Source organism: Pseudophryne corroboree, chromosome 4, assembly GCF_028390025.1.
Source record: "Pseudophryne corroboree isolate aPseCor3 chromosome 4, aPseCor3.hap2, whole genome shotgun sequence".
NCBI classification, from domain to species: Eukaryota; Metazoa; Chordata; class Amphibia; order Anura; family Myobatrachidae; genus Pseudophryne; species Pseudophryne corroboree.
The window spans coordinates 78,257,976-78,277,235 of NC_086447.1; the positions used below are offsets into that span (position 1 = coordinate 78,257,976).

At 47.8% G+C, this 19,260-nt stretch overlaps 1 protein-coding gene across 1 annotated transcript in view; it reads left to right on the forward strand.

The window, feature by feature from the left end:
• The window catches only part of LOC134908924 (cytochrome P450 2C5-like), a 194,809-nt gene that overhangs the window by 116,245 nt on the left and 59,304 nt on the right, over window positions 1-19,260 (forward strand). The gene's annotated exons all lie outside the window — the stretch shown is intronic.

Here is a 19,260-nt window from a genome sequence, read left to right on the forward strand (position 1 = left end):
AAACTGAAATGCACCACAGGTATGGATGGATAGTGTACTTGATGACACAGAGGTAGGTAGAGCAGTGGCAGGATTACATCCGAGTCCCTTGTCTCAATTCCCCTTTTTATGCACGCTAGCACCTTATTTGCCTTCTTTACTGCGTTTTGACATTGTGTATAGTTATTAAGCCTATTATCAATGAATACCCACGAGTCTTTTTCCAACTCTGATTCCCCTAGGCTTTCCCCATTAAATATGGAGGTTGCGAGTTTGTTTTTAGTCCCAAAATGCATAACCTTGCATTTGTCTGTATTGAACCTCATTTTCCATTTAGATGCCCAGAGTTCAAGTTTAGATAGATCATTCTGCAAGGACTCCACATCCAATTCTAAATTAATTACCTTACACAGTTTAGTATAATCTGCAAAGATTGACAGGCCTATTTCTCATACGTCCTAGAGGATGCTGGGGTCCACTTCAGTACCATGGGGTATAGACAGTTCCGCAGGAGCCATGGGCACTTTAAGACTTTTCAAGAGTGTGAACTGGCTTCTCTCTCTATGCCCCTCCTCCAGACCTCAGTTTAGAAAATGTGCCCAGGCAGACTGGTCGCACTCTAGTGGAGCTCTACTGAGTTTCACTAAAAGACTTTATGTTAGTTTTTTTATTTTCAGGAAGACTGCTGGCAACAGTCTCCCTGCTTCGTGGAACTTAGGGGGAAGAAGTAGGAACCAACTTCCTAAAGAGTTTCATGGCTTTGCTTCTGCTGACAGGACACCATTAGCTCCTGAAGGGTACTGAACACTAGCTGTGGCTATGAGCTCACTCCCACAGCACGCCGTCACCTCCCTCACAGAGCCAGAAGTCTGAAGACGCGCGAGTATTATTACCGGAGATCTGCCAGAGGGACCTCCGGTCATCGTGATGGATCTAGGAACTGCACAGCGAGCGGGAACGCTGCACGGACATGCTATCCATACACAGCGCACACCAAGGTGCAGGGCGCAGGGAGGGGCGCCCTGGGCAGCATGAAAACCTACTCTGACTGGCAAACAGGTAGCATATTGGGCCGTGGCACAATCCTACACCCCCGCCAGTATAAATATTACCTCATGTTTTCTGAGGGGAAACGCGCCATTGCAGGGGGCGGGGCTTCCTCCTCAGTCAGCCAGCACTGCTCAGCGCCATTTTCTGAATCAAGTATCAGGGTGTATATTAAGGGGGCAGAGTGTAAAGTGGTACTTAAATTGTCATATAAAAGTGCTAAAGGTCTCTGTAGTTACACAGCGATTTTTTTTACATTGGCACTGAGTTGTGAACTGGCAAGTCCCTTCTGTGTCCTTCTGACAGATTTACTGTGGGTCTGTCCCCTATAAGCCCCGGAGTGTCTGTGGTGTGGTTGTGCATGTGTGTGACATGTCTGAGGCAGGGAGCTCTTCCCCTGAGGGAGCCATTTTAGGGACACAGAGTTGTAATGTGGTGGCGCTGCCGGCACACCATGAGCCTGAATGGGTGAAAGAATTACGTGATAGAGTGAATCATATCAGTAAGAGATTGGATAAGTCTGAGTCTCATGCAGAAAGTGGGAGAAAGTACTGCTATATATTATATACTGGTGGTCAACAAACTGTGCAAAACTGAAATGCACTACAGGTATGGATGGATAGTATACTTGACGACACAGAGGTAGGTAGAGCAGTGGCCTACTGTACCGTACTGTTTTATATTATATACTGGTGGTCAGCAAACTGTGCAAAACTGAAATGCACCACAGTTGTGGATGGATAGTATACTTGACGACACAGAGGTAGGTAGAGCAGTGGCCTACTGTACCGTACTGCTATATATTATATACTGGTGGTCAGCAAACTGTGCAAAACTGAAATGCACTACAGGTATGGATGGATAGTATACTTGACGACACAGAGGTAGGTAGAGCAGTGGCCTACTGTACCGTACTGTTTTATATTATATACTGGTGGTCAGCAAACTGTGCAAAACTGAAATGCACCACAGTTGTGGATGGATAGTATACTTGACGACACAGAGGTAGGTAGAGCAGTGGCCTACTGTACCGTACTGCTATATATTATATACTGGTGGTCAGCAAACTGTGGTGGTCAGCAAACTGTGCATGCAGAAAGTGGGAGAAAATCTGTCGAAAATGTGATTTTTCAGAGTTCTGCTTTTTCATCCACAGGAGACCCCTCTGGGTCACATAAAAGGTCATTTGCACAAGTAGTACAAACTGATACCGACACGGACTCTGACTCCTGTGTCGATACTAGTGACTCCAGGGGAATAGATCCAAAGTTAGCAAAAAATATACAATACATGATTATTGCTAGAAAGGAGGTGTTAGAAGTTACAGAGCCCCCTCCTTTACCACAGGAAAAGGCTTAATTCTATAAAGGAAGGAAAATTAATGTAACTTTTCCTCCTTCTCATGAGCTGAACAGTCTCTTTGAGGGAGTCTGGGCAAATCCCGAAAAGAAATCCCAGATTCCCAAAAGAATTCAGGTAGCTTATCCTTTCCCTGCAGAGGACAGGAAAAGGTGGGAGTCACCCCCCATTTTGGACAGTGCCCTGTCACGTTTAACAAAAAGGTGATTCTCCCTGCACCTGGGACGGCTTCACTTAAGGAGCCGGCAGACCGCAAGTTGGAGACAACATTGAAATCTATTTATGTGGCCAATGGGACACTACTCAGACCAACCATTGCCTGTGAGTGGGTGAGTAGTGCTATTGAAAAGTGGTCAGAAAACTTGTCATCAGACATTGACACAATAGATAAAGACAAGATACTCCTAACGTTATGTCATATCAAAGACGCTGCTGCATACATGCTAGAAACAATGAAAGATATTGGCCTCTTGGGATCAAGAGCCGCTACCATGGCGATCTCAGCACGAAGGGTGTTGTGGATTCGCCAATGGGATGCTGACGCAGATTCCAAAAGGAATATGGAGGCTCTCCTGTATAAGGGTGAGGCCTTATTTGGAGATGGGCTAGATGCCTTAGTTTCTGCGGCTACTGCAGGTAAGTCGACATTCTTGCCTAATGCTCCTGCATCACTCTCTCATCACATCACTCTCAGATGCAGTCCTTTTGGCCCAATAAATACAAAAAGGGTAAAGGATCCCCTTTCTTTGCAGGTAAAGGAAGGGGAAAAGGAAAAAAGTCTGCAGCGTCTCCAGTATCGCAGGAGCAGAAATCAACCTCTGCTTCTGCCAAATCTTCAGCATGACGCTGGGACTCCTTTGTGGGAGTCCGCTCCGGTGGGGGCACGTCTAAAACTCTTCAGTCAGTTCTGGGTTCAATCTGGCCTGGACCCGTGGATCCTACAAATAGTGTCCCACGGGTACAAACTGAAGTTTTAAGACGTTCCCCCATGCCGATTTTTCAAATCGGCCTTACCAGTTTCGAACACAGACAGGGAGGTAGTTGCAGCAGCAATACAAAAATTGTGTCAGGATCAAGTCATTGTCCTGGTTCCCTTGTCACAACAAGGAGAAGGGTTTTATTCAAGCCTCTTTGTAGTTCCGAAGCCGGACGGCTCGGTCAGACCGATTCTAAACCTGAAAACACTGAATCTCTACCTGCAAAGGTTCAAGTTCAAGATGGAATCTATGAGGGCAGTGATTTCCAGTCTGGAGGAAGGGGACTTCATGGTGTCAGTGGACATAAAAGATGCCTACTTACATGTTCCCATTTATCCTCCACATCAAGCTTATATGAGATTTGCAGTACAGGATGGCCATTACCTGTTTCAGACGTTGCCGTTCGGACTCTCCACGGCACCGAGGGTGTTCACCAAGGTGATGGCGGAGATGATGGTCCTCCTTTGACAGCAAGGAGACAATATAATTTCTTACCTGGACGATCTCCTGATAAAAGCGAGGTCCAGGGAAAGGTTGGTGCAGAACATTGCACTCTCCCTGACAGTACTTCAACAACACGGTTGGATCATAAGTTTTCCAAAGTCACAGTTGGAACCGACGACAAGATTGTCCTTTCTGGGGATGATACTGGACACAGAAGTACAGAGAGTATTTCTTCCAGTAGAAAAGGCTCTGGAAATCCAGAGAATGGTCAAACAAATTCTGAAACCAACAAGAGTGTCGATTCATCAATGCATTTGGTTGTTGGGAAAGATGGTAGTGGCCTACGAGGCCATACAGTTTGGCCGATTCCATGCCAGAGTATTCCAGTGGGACCTGTTGGACAAGTGGTCCAGATCCCATCTACACATGCATCAGAGGATAATCCTGTCATCGAAAGCCAGACTTTCGCCCCTATGGTGGCTACACAGTTCTCACCTCCTAGAGGGACGCAGGTTTGGGATTCAGGACTGGGTCCTAGTAACCACGGATGCAAGTCTCCAAGGCTGGGGAGCAGTCACTCAAGGGGAAAGCTTCCAAGGAAGATGGTCAAGTCAGGAAACTTGTCTTCACATGAATGTTCTGGAGTTGAGAGCCATTTACAATGGCCTTCTACAAGCCGTGCATCTTCTTCAAGATCAGCCCATACAGATTCAGTCGGACAATGTAACAGCAGTAGTGTGCATAAACCGTCGGGGCAGAACGAAAAGCAGAGCAGCAATGGCAGAGGTGACAAAGATCCTCCTCTGGGCAGAAAGACATGCAACAGCTCTGTCGCCAATTTTCATTCCGGGAGTGGACAACTGGGAAGCAGACTTCCTAAGCAGACACGATCTCCATCCAGGAGAATGGGGCCTCCACCAAGAAGTCTTCGCAGAGGTGACAGGTCTTTGGGGAGTTCCTCAAGTAGACACGATGGCATCTTGTCTCAACAAGAAGCTTCAGAGATATTGTTCCAGGTCGAGAGACCCTCAAGCAATAGCAGTGGATGCACTAGTGACCCAGTGGGTATTTCGGTCGGTGTATGTCTTCCCTCCACTTCCTCTGATACCAAAAGTTCTCAAGATCATAAGAAGAACAATGGTTCGAGCAATCCTCATTGTTCCAGACTGGCCAAGGAGGACTTGGTATCAGGATCTTGAGGAGTTGCTCATAGAAGATCCTCGGCCTCTGCCTTTTCGCGAGTACCTGCTGCAGCAGGGGCCGTGCATGTATCAAGACTTACCGTGGCTACCTTTGATGGCATGGCTGTTGAGCGTCGGTTCCTAGCCCAAAAGGATATTCCCAAAGAAGTCATTCCCACTCTTATTCAGGCCAGGAAGGGAGTAACGTCTCGACATTACCACCTTATTTGGAGAAAATATGTGTCTTGGGGTGAAACCAAGAAGGCTCCAATGGAAGAGTTTCAGTTAGGACATTTTCTCCATTTTCTCCAGGCGGGCGTGGATGCGGGCCTATGATTGGGTTCAATCAAGGTCCAGATTTTGGCCTTGTCTGTTTTCTTTCAGAAACAATTGGCCTCCCTTCCAGAAGTTCAGACGTTCGTGAAAGGGGTTCTGCACATCCAACCTCCATTAGTGCCTCCGGTGGCACCATGGGACCTTAACGTGGTGTTGCAGTTCCTTCAATCATATTGGTTTGAACCTCTCCAGGAGATAGAGTTGAAATTTCTCACTTGGAAAGTGTTCATGATGTTGGCCCTGGCATCCGCAAGGCTGGTGTCTGAGTTAGGGGCCTTGTCTCACAAGAGCCCTTACTTTATCTTCCATGAATATAGGGCTGAGTTAAGAACTCGTCAGCAATTTCTGCCTAAGGTGGTTTCTTTTTTCCATATAAACCAACCTATTGTGGTGCCAGTGACTACTGACACCTTCGATGCTTCAAAGTCTCTGGATGTGGTCAGAGCTTTGAGAATTTATGTCGCAAGAACAGCTCGGATACGGAAAACAGAGGCTCTGTTTGTCTTGTATGCTCACAACAAGATTGTGAGTCCTGCTTCTAAGCAGACTATTGCGCGCTGGATCAGAGGTACGATTCAGCACGCTCATTTCACGTCAGGATTGCCGTTACCGACTTCGGTAAAAGCCCATTCTACTAGAAAGGTGGGCTCATCCTGGGTGGCTGCCCGGGGGGTCTCGACTTTACAACTTTGCCCAGCAGCTACTTGGTCATGGACAAACATGTTTTCTAAGTTTTACAAGTTTGACACCTTGGCCGATGAGGACCTAAAGTTTGGTCAATTGGTGCTGCAGGTTCATCCGCACTCTCCTGCCCATACTGGAGCTTTGGTATAACCCCATAGTACTGAAGTGGACCACAACATCCTCTAGGACATATGAGAAAACTGGATTTTAATACCTACCGGTAAATCCTTTTCTCCTAGTCCGTAGAGGATGCTGGGCACCCAACCCAGTGCGTAATTCACCTGCAGTTGTTATTTCGTTGTAGTTACACAAGTGTTGTGTTAAAATTATTTTCAACATGTTGCTGCAATAGTTCATGCCCGTTGGCATGTGTTATGTTGAATGCCATGTTGTGCGGCATGGTTGAAGTGTGAGCTGGTATGAATCTCACCATTAACTTAAAAGTAAATCCTTTTCTCGAAATGTCCATCTCCCTGGGCACAGTTCCTATACTGAGGTCTGGAGGAGGGGCATAGAGGGAGGAGCCAGTTCACACTCTGGAAAAGTCTTTAAAGTGCCCATGGCTCCTGCGGAACCATCTATACCCCATGGTACTGAAGTGGACCCCAGCATCCTCTACGGACTAGGAGAAAAGGATTTACCGGTAGGTATTAAAATCCAGTTTTCTAGGTCATTGATAAATATGTTGAACAGTAGTGGTTCGAGTTCGGACCCTTGTGGTATTCCGCTGACTATTGGGGACCATGTTGAGGACTTCCCGTTGACCACTACTTGCTGTACCCTGCTATCCAAACAGTTGCTTATCCATGTGCAAATAGTTTTTCCTAGGCCAAGCTCCTTTAATTTGATCATCAGTCTCCTGTGAGGCACTGTATCGAAGGCTTTTGCAAAATCTAGGAAGACCACATCCACTGCTTTTCCTTGATCAAGATTATTGCTCACTTCCTCGTAGAAGCTAATTAAGTTAGTCTGACATGACCTGTCCCTCACAAACCCATGCTGGTTCTTGCTAATAATCTTAGCTGACTGTAGATACTCCTGTATGCTGTCCCTTAGAATTCCTTCCAATATTTTCCCCACTATAGATGTCAAACTAACTGGTCTGTAGTTTCCCGGAAGATTTTTGGATCCCTTTTTAAATAATGGCACTACCTCAGTTATACGCCAATCCCTCGGTACCATGCCTAATCTAATTGAACTATTGAAAATCAAGTATAGGGGTGGAGTCCATCAGGACCAGGTGATTTATTAATCCTAATTTTGCTTAGTCTCTCCTGGACTACTTCTTCGCTTAAACAAGTATGTAACCATGTATCATTACTGTCACAATTGTTATGCTCTACTCCCACCATCAGTTCTTCTCTGGTGAATACTGATGAAAAGAATTTGTTCAGTATTTCTGCTTTTATTTCGTCATCATTTATCAATTCTCCTAATTCATCTTTTAATGGACCTATATTCTCCTTTTTTAACCTTTTACCATTTATGTATTTAAAAAAAGTTTTTAGGATTGGTTTTACTCTCTATAGCGATTTGCTTTTCATTTTCCATTTTAGCTGCTCTTGTTGCTTTTTGATTTCTTATTACACACCTTGTAATACTTGAAGGACTCCTCCTTTCCATTAGATTTAAATGCTTTGAAAGCCTGCTTTTTTTTATCCATTTCTGCCTTAACCTTCTTGTTAAGCCACATCGGTTTGAGTTTAAGACTCCTGCGTTTACTGCCCATGGGAATAAATTTATGAATATTGCTATCCAGCAACCCTTTTAAAACATCCCACATTTTCGAAGTGTTCTTGTTATTAAACAGAACCTCCCACTCAATGTTGTTAAGTGCACATCTAAGCATACTGAAATTAGCCTTCCTAAAGTTAAACGTTTTGGTGGAACCCCTATAGCTATGTTTCCTGAAACTGATGTCGAAAGTGATCATATAGTGATCACTGCTGCCCAAAGTCTCCCCCACTTTAGTGTTTGATATAATGTCTACATTATTAGTAATTACTAGATCCAGGGTAGTTTTACCCTTAGTTGGGTCCTCGACTAATTGAGACAAGTAGTGGTCCTTAAACATATTTAAGAACCTGTTGCCCCTCGCTTTAGCACATGAATCATTACTCCGGGTAATTAAAATCCCCAATCACAAGGATGTCCCCCAATCCTGCAGCCGTTTTGATTTGCTGTAAGAGTTGTTCTTCCTTATGTATGCTAATATCTGGCTGTTTGTAGCACGTGCCTATGACTACTTTTTTTGCATCAATACCCCCACTTGAGATTTCAACCCATAGTGACTCCACATTATCGCCAGTCTCCTCATAGATAACCTCCTTTAGGTATGGTTTAAGTGATGATTTAACATAAAGACATATACCGCCTCCTCTTTTGTTTGTCCTGTCCCTCCTGAAAAGAGAATACCTCTCCAAGTTTGCAACCCAATTGTGAGAGTCGTCCCACCATGTTTCCGTAATACCTATAATGTCATACTCAGCCTTTGATGCTAACAATTCCAATTCCCCCATTTTACCTGCTAGACTTCTTGCATTTGCAAGTATGCATTTCAGTTTATCGGTTCCTTTATTCGTTTGGTTTTTTTAAAGATATCCCATCCTGGTTTACTAGTGCATCCCTAGTGTTACTGATACAGACTGTCCTTCTCGCTCCCTCCCCAACCCCACCGTACTTAATATTGCCCACCTTACTTTTCTCTTTGGTCAACCCAATGTTCCTGCCTAAATTCACCGCCCTGACATAAGTATTTTCCCTTAAGTCCCATACAACATTTCTATAGGCTGTAATGATAACACATAATTGTTGTTATTTAATGCTTTGGCAATTCCTTTCTTATTACCCTTATTAGAACCCATGTAAATACCCTTACCAGCTGCACTTTCCATCCCCCCTTCTCCACCCCCTTTTATTTCACTACCACCATCTCTACTATACTCGCTGCATGACCCATAGTTTCTAGCTAAACCCTCCCACCAGGCTCCTAGTTTAAAAACTCCTCCAACCTACTAACCATCCTACCCAGCACCGCTGCCCCTCCTCATTCAGGTGCAATCCATCACGAGAAAAAAGATGGTGCCTGACTGAGAAGTCCGCCCAGTGTTCCAAGAACACAAACCCCTCCTTCCTACACCAGTCTCTGAGCCACACATTTACCTCCCTAATCTCCCTCTGTCTCCCTGGGCTAGCGCGTGGCACTGGTAATATTTCAGAGAATATTACCTTAGATGTCCTTTTTTTTAGTTTCTGGTCTAAGTCCCTATAATCTTTCTTAAGGACATCCCACCTACCACTAACTTTGTCGTTGGTGCCAACGTGCACCAAGACCGCCGGGTCTTTCCCAGCCCCTCCCAACAATCTATCTACCCGGTCCGCGATGTGCCATACCCGAGCACCCAGGAGACAACATACCATACGGCGATCACGATCCCAGGATCCCCTATCTGCCTTCCTGATGATAGAGTCTCCTACCACCACCATCTGCCTGGGCGACTCTTTAGCTTTCATCCCATCTGAGCCAGAGGGACCACTCCTCCGGTTGCTAGAGGGAGCAGGCTCCTCCGGATCTGTCATTTGGTCACTATCATTTACAGTACCTGTAGTGGCCTGAGGCCTGTGATTTGCTGGAGAAGTGTGTTGTTAATATACTATATTAGGCAGGGCCGGCTCTAGGCATGTTCGAATAGAGCGGCCGCGCAGGGCGCCACCCTTAATGGGCGCCGCGCGCTGGCGCCGCCATATTCGAAGCGAGCCGGCCCTGTGTGTGTGTGCAGCGCGTTGTCCCCGCCGTCCGTGTGTGCGGCGTGCGCTGCGCGGCGCCGGTGTCTAACGTCAGACGCCGGCGCCGAGCATAGCGCACACAAGTGGCCGCCCGCCCACCGGCACTCGGATCCTCACTCTCCCGCCCGCCAGCACTCACGCCAGCACTCCTCCTCCCTCTCTCAGACTCAGCACCTCAGGTATTTGGTGGGGGGGTCAAACATTTATGGATCGCACTGTGGGGGCATTTATCTGGCACACTGGGGGCATATCTGGCTCTGTGGGGGCATTTCTGGCACTGTGGGGGGCATATCTGGCTCATTGGGGGCATATCTGGCTCACTGGGGGCATATCTGGCACACTGGGGGCATATCTGGCTCTGTGGGGGCATTTATCTGGCCCTGTGTGGGGGCATTTCTGGCAATGTGGGGGCATTTCTGGCACCGTGGGGGCATATCTGGCACACTGGGGGGATTATCTGGCACACTGGGGGGATTATCTGGCACACTGGGGGCATATCTGGCACACTGGGGGCATATCTGGCACACTGGGGGCATATCTGGCTCTGTGGGGGCATTTCTGGCACTGTGGGGGGCATATCTGGCTCATTGGGGGCATATCTGGCACACTGGGGGCATATCTGGCACACTGGGGGCATATCTGGCTCTACTGGGGGCATATCTGGCACACTGGGGGCATATCTGGCACACTGGGGGCATATCTGGCACACTGGGGGCATATCTGGCACACTGGGGGCATTTCTGGCACTGTGGGGGGCATATCTGGCTCATTGGGGGCATATCTGGCACACTGGGGGCATATCTGGCACACTGGGGGCATATCTGGCTATGTGGGGGCATTTATCTGGCCCTGTGTGGGGGCATTTCTGGCAATGTGGGGGCATTTCTGGCACACTGGGGGGATTATCTGGCACACTGGGGGGATTATCTGGCACACTGGGGGCATTTCTGGCACACTGGGGGCATATCTGGCACACTGGGGGCATATCTGGCACACTGGGGGCATATCTGGCTCTGTGGGGGCATTTATCTGGCCCTGTGTGGGGGCATATCTGGCACACTGGGGACATATCTGGCACACTGGGGGCATATCTGGCACACTGGGGGCATATCTGGCACACTGGGGGCATATCTGGCACACTGGGGGCATATCTGGCTCTGTGGGGGCATTTATCTGGCCCTGTGTGGGGGCATTTATCTGGCACACTGGGGGCATATCTGGCCCTGTGTGGGGGCATTTATCTGGCACACTGGGGGCATATCTGGCCCTGTGGGGGCATTTATCTGGCCCTGTGTGGGGGCATTTATCTGGCCCTGTGTGGGGGCATTTATCTGGCCCTGTGTGGGGGCATTTATCTGGCCCTGTGTGGGGGCATTTATCTGGCCCTGTGTGGGGGCATTTCTGGGACTGTGGGGGCATTTCTGGCACTGTGGGGGCATTTCTGGCATTTCTGGCACTGTGGGGGCATTTCTGGAACTGTGGGGGCATTTCTGGCACTGTGGGGGCACTTATGCATCTGGCAATGTGGGCATTTATGTATCTGGCACTGGGGGCATATCTAGCCCTGTGGGGGCATATCTGGCTCTGTGGGGGCATTTATCTGGCCCTGTGTGGGGGCATATCTGGCTCTGTGAAGGCATTTATCTGGCCCTGTGTGGGGGCATTTATCTGGCCCTGTGTGGGGGCATTTATCTGGCCCTGTGTGGGGGCATTTATCTGGCCCTGTGTGGGGGCATTTCTGGGACTGTGGGGGCATTTCTGGCAATGTGGGGGCATTTCTGGCACTGTTGGGGCATTTCTGGCACTGTGGGGGGCATATCTGGCACTGTGGGGGCACTTATGCATCTGGCAATGTGGGCATTTATGTATCTGGCACTGGGGGCATATCTAGCCCTGTGGGGGCATATCTGGCACTGTGGGGGCAATTTTATATATGGCACTGTGGGGACATATCTGGCACTGTGTGGGCATTTTTATATCTGGCACTGTGGGGGCACTTATGTATCTGGCACTGTGGGGGCACTTATGTATCTGGCACTGTGGGGGCATTTATGTATCTGGCACTGTGGGGGGCATATCTACACTGTGGAGGCATTTATGTATCTGGCACTTTGGGGGCATTTATGTATCTGAACTGTGGGTGCATATCTGGCACTGTGTGGCCATTTATGTAGCTGGCACTGCTGGGGGGCATGTCACGTGTAGCTGGCACTGCTGGGGGGCATGTCACGTGTAGCTGGCACTGCTGGGGGGCATGTCACGTGTAGCTGGCACTGCTGGGGGGCATGTCATGTAGTGTTCCCGCTAGGCGTCTGTGGCTAGGCAATGTGTCTCAGTGCTCTCCCTGGTGCAATGTGTCTCAGTGCTGTGCCTGACGCAAAGTGTATAGGAGGTTCTACCTGGTGCAGTGTGTATTAGCTGCACTACTGTGTGGTGTAATGCAAATTGCCACTATTATGTGGCCACGTACCTTCCTCACGAAGTAACTCCCCTTAATTTTTGCTGCGCGCCTTCGGCGCGCACTGTCCATTCTTTGGCATATAGGTATGGGAACAACAAGCAGTATGTACATCACTTTGCCCTCCTAACTTAAAAAAGTGCCCTCCCTGTGATCAGCACCATGCCCTAAAAAGTGAACACTATCATGTGTAGCTGGCACTGCTGGGGGGCATGTCATGTGTAGCTGGCACTGCTGCGGGGCATGTCATGTGTAGCTGGCTAGCTGGCACTGCTGCTGGGCATGTCATGTGTAGCTGGCTAGCTGGCACTGCTGCGGGGCATGTCATGTGTAGCTGGCACTGCTGCGGGGCATGTCATGTCTATCTGGCACTGCACATTATGTGTATCTGGCACTATACTGGAGACATTGTGTGTAAGGAACACTACTGTGGCTATGTGCAAGGCGGCTAATTGTGTGAAAATGTGTTTATAGTTTGATGATATGAAGTTATGAGGCCACGCCCACTTTTCCAGAGGCCACACCCACTTTTCCGAGAGCGCGCGCCTGCGGCGCGCGCATGGGGGGGGGGGGGGGGGGGGGGCGCTTTTACATTTTCTCGCTCAGGGTGCTAGTAGGCCTGGAGCCGGCCCTGATATTAGGCTTTATCTTTTAGGTGTTTAGTTCCTGATTAATGAAAACATTGCAAAGGTTTAGTTTATTACACTGCCATCCTGCCTGCCACTGCTGCACCATCAGGGCCAAAACTAGGATTTTCATCACCCGGGGCAAGGCAGTAATTTGGCACCCCCTCCCTCCCCCCCTCAAAAACCCCCCCACAAAACAAAAAAAAACAGACAAACAAACCAACCCTATCACACTAAAATAATCAGATTATCAAAAGTTTTGAAAAAAGGGGATACTATTGGACAATATTCCCCTATGTGTCTCAAATGCCCTATGCGTCACTTGCCCAACCAGCATGTTTAACTACATGCTCCTCTGTGTTTCCCCATACATTGCACTATATCATAACACTTCATCACTGCACTACATTCCCCTGTCCACTGCACTACATTGCTATAATACATCCCCTACATGCTGAAATACATCACTACACTACATGTCCCTATGCACTGCACTACATACCCTATATGCTACACTACATCACTACACTACATCCCCTTATATGCTACACCACATCAGTGCACTACATGCCCCTATATATTGCAATACATTACTACACTACATACCATATATGGTACACTACATCACTACACTACACCACCCTATAAGCCACATTAAATTCTCCCATCTGGGAGGCAAAGTGGAGGTTGATATTGCTAACTGGGAGCACCAGTTGCGCACCCAGGGGAGGTTTCCGAGCACCCAGAAACCCCCTCCACCAAAAAAAATTTTTTTTTTTTTTGTTGCTGCATGAGTATTATTAATGGCTGTCTAGCGTCCTCTGCAGCCTGCTGTCTTCCTGGTGGCACTTGTAAGTGCTTAATAAAAGTTTACTTTATTTTAATTATAGTACATACAGTATATATCCATGTGCATGCATACATACATATACACACACACACACACACACACACACACACACACATGATATATATATATATACATGTGTATATATATGTGTAGTGTGTGTGTGTGTGTGTGTGTGTGTGTGTGTATATATATATATATATATATATATATATACAGTGGCGTAACTACTGCCCCCGCAGTCCTCGCGGTGGCTTGGGGGCGAGGGGCTGCGGGGGCGCCACTGACTTTGCACAGTTTGACATGCGGACGAGCGTCCGCATGTCAATCTGCGGTCTCCTTCCCTCCGCTGCTGTAAGGAGGGACACGGAGCGCACATCGCGCGCCTCTCCTGTGTCCCTCCCTGGCTCTCCCCCGGCCGGTCTAATAAAGGAAGTGTTGTTCGTGAGCTTTGATTGGCTCACGAACCGGCACTTCCTTTATTAGACCGGCAGGAGAGCCAGGAGGGACACAGGAGAGGCGCGCTATGCGCTCCGTGTCCCTCCAACACAAAGGAGCGGGGGATGGGAGCAGGCACTGTGGGGGAAGATCTGGCACTGGGGGCATATACCTGGCACTGTGGGGGAAGATCTGGCACTGGGGGCATATACCTGGCACTGTGGGGGAAGATCTGGCACTGGGGGCATATACCTGGCACTGTGGGGGAAGATCTGGCACTGGGGGCATATACCTGGCACTGTGGGGGAAGATCTGGCACTGGGGGAGCAAGCACTGAGGGGGCATATGTGGCACTGTGGGGGAATATTTGGCACTGGGGGGAGCAGGCACTGAGGGGGCATATGTGGCACTGGGGGGGGGGGTATATGTGGCACTGGGGGCATGTACCTGGCACTGTGGGGGAATATCTGGCACTGGGGGCATATACCTGGCACTGTGGGGGAATATCTGGCACTGGGGGCATATGTGGCACTGGGAGCATGGCTCTAGCAACAAGCACTACCCCCTAGCAACGAGCATGACACCCAGTGCATGAAACCCCTGGCAACAAGCATGACACCCAGTGAATGAAACCCCTGGCAACGAGCATGACACCCTGAGCATGAAAACCCCTGGCACCGTGCATGGAACCAAGAGTATGAAACCGCTGGCAACGAGCATGAAACCCAGTGCATGAAACCTCTGGCAACGAGCATGACACCCTGAGCATGAAAACCCCTGGCACCGTGCATGGAACCAAGAGCATGAAACCCCTGGCAACGAGCAGGTAATTTAAAAGTAATTAGAAGCCTTACTGTAGAACTTAATGTGTAATGGGCATTACGGTGTGTGGCATAATGTATCACGGACATTGCGGTGTGTGTCATAATGTGTCAGGCATTACGGTGTGTTGTATACTATATCACGGGCATTGTGGTATGTGGTATAATGTCTCAGGATCATTGTGGTGTGTGTCATACTGTGTCACAGACATTGTATGTGCTATAATGTATCAGGGGCATTGCAGTGTGTAGCATAATGTATAACGGGCATTGCGATTCCTGTCATAATGTGTCACAGGCATTACGGTGTGTGGCATAATGTGTCGGGGGCATTACAGTGTGTGCATATTGTGTCATGTGCATTATTGTGTGTGGCATAATGGCTAAGGCCATTGCAGTATGTGGAAGAATGTATACTGGGCATTACTATAAGGAGGAAAAATGACAAATAATGTAAGGGGCATGAATCAGGATTATTTTTCTTTCCTGTGGTGGCTAACGTCTGGGCGTGCAGGTTGCAAAACTGGGGTATAAGGTAGTCTTTTCCTGCAATACCACGCCCTTTACGTGAAGCCACGCCCATTTCAACGAAGCCACACCCCTTTTTGGCTGCGCGCGCCTACGGCGCCCGCATATTTGTCCCTTTGCTAGTGCCAATTATGGGGGGTATGGGGGGGGGGGGGGGCGCCAAAGGATTTTTTGGCTTGGGGGAGAAAAATTTCTAGTTACGCCACTGTGTATATATATATATATATCCAATGAATCCACACTCACTGCTGCAAATTACATCATGGGCGGTGCTCCATAAAGGGCTCTCAAATAGTCCAAAATGTATCCAAGAAGAGTACAGGCACTCACCACTTCCTTTATGATAATTAATTTATTATACCTCACAGGTGTATCTCACATAGAGATAAACGACAGCATGTCAACAAAAATGTCGATGTTTCAGCTCCATCCGAGCCTTTGTCAAGACAGACAAAATCACATCAGGTTAACACCCAACAGCCTGATGTGATTTTGTCTGTCTTGACGAAGGCTCGGATGGAGCTGAAACGTCGACATTTTTGCTGACATGCTGTCGTTCATCTCTATGTGAGATACACCTGTGAGGTACAATAAATTCATTATCATCAAGGAAGTGGTGAGTGCCTGTACTCTTCTTGGATATACAGCATATATGTATATATATATATATATATATATATATATGTGTTTAATATGCTATGTGTGTGTGTGTGTGTGTGTGTGTGTGTGTGTGTGTGTGTGTGTGTATATATATATATATATATATGTGTGTGTGTGTATATACGGTATATATATATATGTGTAGATACTGTATGTGTGTGTGTATGTATATATATATATATATATATATATGTATGTATTTATATATATATATATATATATATATACAGACACACTAGTTTTACGGACCCAGCATATACTGGGTCACCTCAGTCCCCACCCCCGTGATTGGCTCCACCCAGTTCTGGAAACCCCCAAATGGAAATCCTGCATTTGCCACTGAGCACAGTGCGCTTCTATAGCTTCTAGGGTGCACTGCACGCTAGTCGCAGCACTGCATGGAAAAGAAGAGAGTTAAAGACAGAAGCCGACATAGGCGAGATCCCAGGTACTGGAGCTCACCCACGCAGCGTCGCAGCCAGCTGCTGGCAGACAGGTGGGTCAGAAACATTACCCTGGGAGCTGTCTGCTGTCTCACTGGAGCAGCACAGCACTACCAGTAAAAAAAGAAAAAAATCTGTTTCTCTGTAACTCTTTGGCGCCCCCTCAAATCCTGCACCCGGGGCGCAGGCCCCCTTAGCCGCCCCCCCCCCCCCCCCCCCTAGTTACGGCCCTGGCACCACTATGTCACATAGATGTGCTGCTATATTCTTCTAGACTGCCATGTGTTTGTGTTGCTGCTCTGTCACTTAGTTTAACCAGCCAACTTGCTGCTTTTACTCAATATTGGTGGTAATAATACAGTGAGCTGTGACTTTGTCAAAATTGACCAGAAATTACTGGAAATTAACGCTATTGATGTTAGTAATACTGTTGGAACAAATATAGGTCCAAATTACATGAGTTTAGCTGGTTTGATTCATCTTGAAAGAAATCAGAAACTATAACACAATGAATATTTAGAACCATACCAAAACACTGGGCTCTGTGCACAGCACTGGTTGCTATTGGTGATTGCATACACATATGTAGGTAAAATTAGCGTGATTTAAATTATTTTTTAGTGTGAGCAGTTTTGTCTCTCTAAATAAACCACATGTAACACCTTGGGGTACATTTACTAACATTCGTAATTTCCGAAAATAGGTCAAAGTTCAATCACGAATGACATCGACAGTGTAAAACTGCAACTTTTTGAATTTATTACGATGGATTTACTAAGCTGTCGTATTCGTGTTTTTCTTTTCTTCCGATGTCGATGTCATTCGGTTTTTTTTACCTAATTTTACGGCAGTGATTAGCAAAACACTGCCGTTTTTTTTTACAATCAATCTCGGCCGGATCTGTGTGATCCGTGCTGGGGTTCTTTTTATTTTTTATTTTTAATTAAACAATGTAAAATCCCCAAAAAAAATGCGTGGGGTCCCCCCTCCTAAGCATAACCAGCCTCGGGCTCTTTGAGCCGATCCTGGTTGCAGAAATATGGGGAAAAAAATGACAGGGGTTCCCCCATATTTAAGCAACCAGCATCGGGCTCTGCGCCTGGTCCTGGTCCCAAAAATACGGGGGACAAAAAGAGTAGGGGTCCCCCGTATTTTTAAAACCAGCACCGGGCTCCACTAGCTGGACAGATAATGCCACAGCCGGGGGTCACTTTTATACAGCGCCCTGCGGCCGTGGCATCAAAAATCCAACTAGTCACCCCTGGCCGGGGTACCCTGGGGGAGTGGGAACCCCTTCAATCAAGGGGTCCCCCCCCCCAGCCACCCAAGGGCCAGGGGTGAAGCCCGAGGCTGTCCCCCCCCATCCAATGGGCTGCGGATGGGAGGGCTGATAGCCTTTGTTGTAAAAGAAAAGATATTGTTTTTAGTAGCAGTACTACAAGTCCCAGCAAGCCTCCCCCGCATGCTGGTACTTGGAGAACCACAAGTACCAGCATGCGGCGGAAAAACGGGCCCGCTGGTACCTGTAGTACTACCACTAAAAAAATACCCAAAAAAACACAAGACACACACACCGTGAAAGTATAATTTTATTACATACATACACACATACATACATACTTACCTTATGTTCCCACGCAGGTCGGTCCTCTTCTCCAGTAGAATCCAAGGGGTACCTGTTGAATAAATTCTACTCACGAGATCCAGGGGTCCAGGCTCCTCGGCAAATCCAGGGATAATCCACGTACTTGAATAAAACAAAAAAACGGTTGCCCGACCACGAACTGAAAGGTGACCCATGTTTGCACATGGGTCACCTTCCCACGAATGCCAGAAACCCACTTTGCCTTCTGGCTAAGTGGGTTTCTTCAGCCAATCAGGGAGTGCCACGTTGTAGCACTCTCCTGATCAGCTGTGTGCTGCTGTCCTCACTGACAGGCGGCACACGGCAGTGTTACAATGTAGCGCCTATGCGCTACATTGTAACCAATGATGGGAACTTTCTGCCCTGCGGTTGACCTAAAGTGACGTCACCGCTGAGCAGAAAGTTCCCATCATTGGTTACAATGTAGCGCATAGGCGCTACATTGTAACACTGCCGCGTGCTGCCTGTCAGTGAGGACAGGAGCACACAGCTGATCAGGAGAGTGCTACAACGTGGCACTCCCTGATTGGCTGAAGAAACCCACTTAGCCAGAAGGCAAAGTGGGTTTCTGGCATTCGTGGGAAGGTGACCCATGTGCAAACATGGGTCACCTTTCAGTTCGTGGTCGGGCAACCGTTTTTTTGTTTTATTCAAGTACGTGGATTATCCCTGGATTTGCCGAGGAGCCTGGACCCCTGGATCTCGTGAGTAGAATTTATTCAACAGGTACCCCTTGGATTCTACTGGAGAAGAGGACCGACCTGCGTGGGAACATAAGGTAAGTATGTATGTATGTGTGTATGTATGTAATAAAATTATACTTTCACGGTGTGTGTGTCTTGTGTTTTTTTGGGTATTTTTTTAGTGGTAGTACTACAGGTACCAGCGGGCCCGTTTTTCCGCCGCATGCTGGTACTTGTGGTTCTCCAAGTACCAGCATGCGGGGGAGGCTTGCTGGGACTTGTAGTACTGCTACTAAAAACAATATCTTTTATTTTACA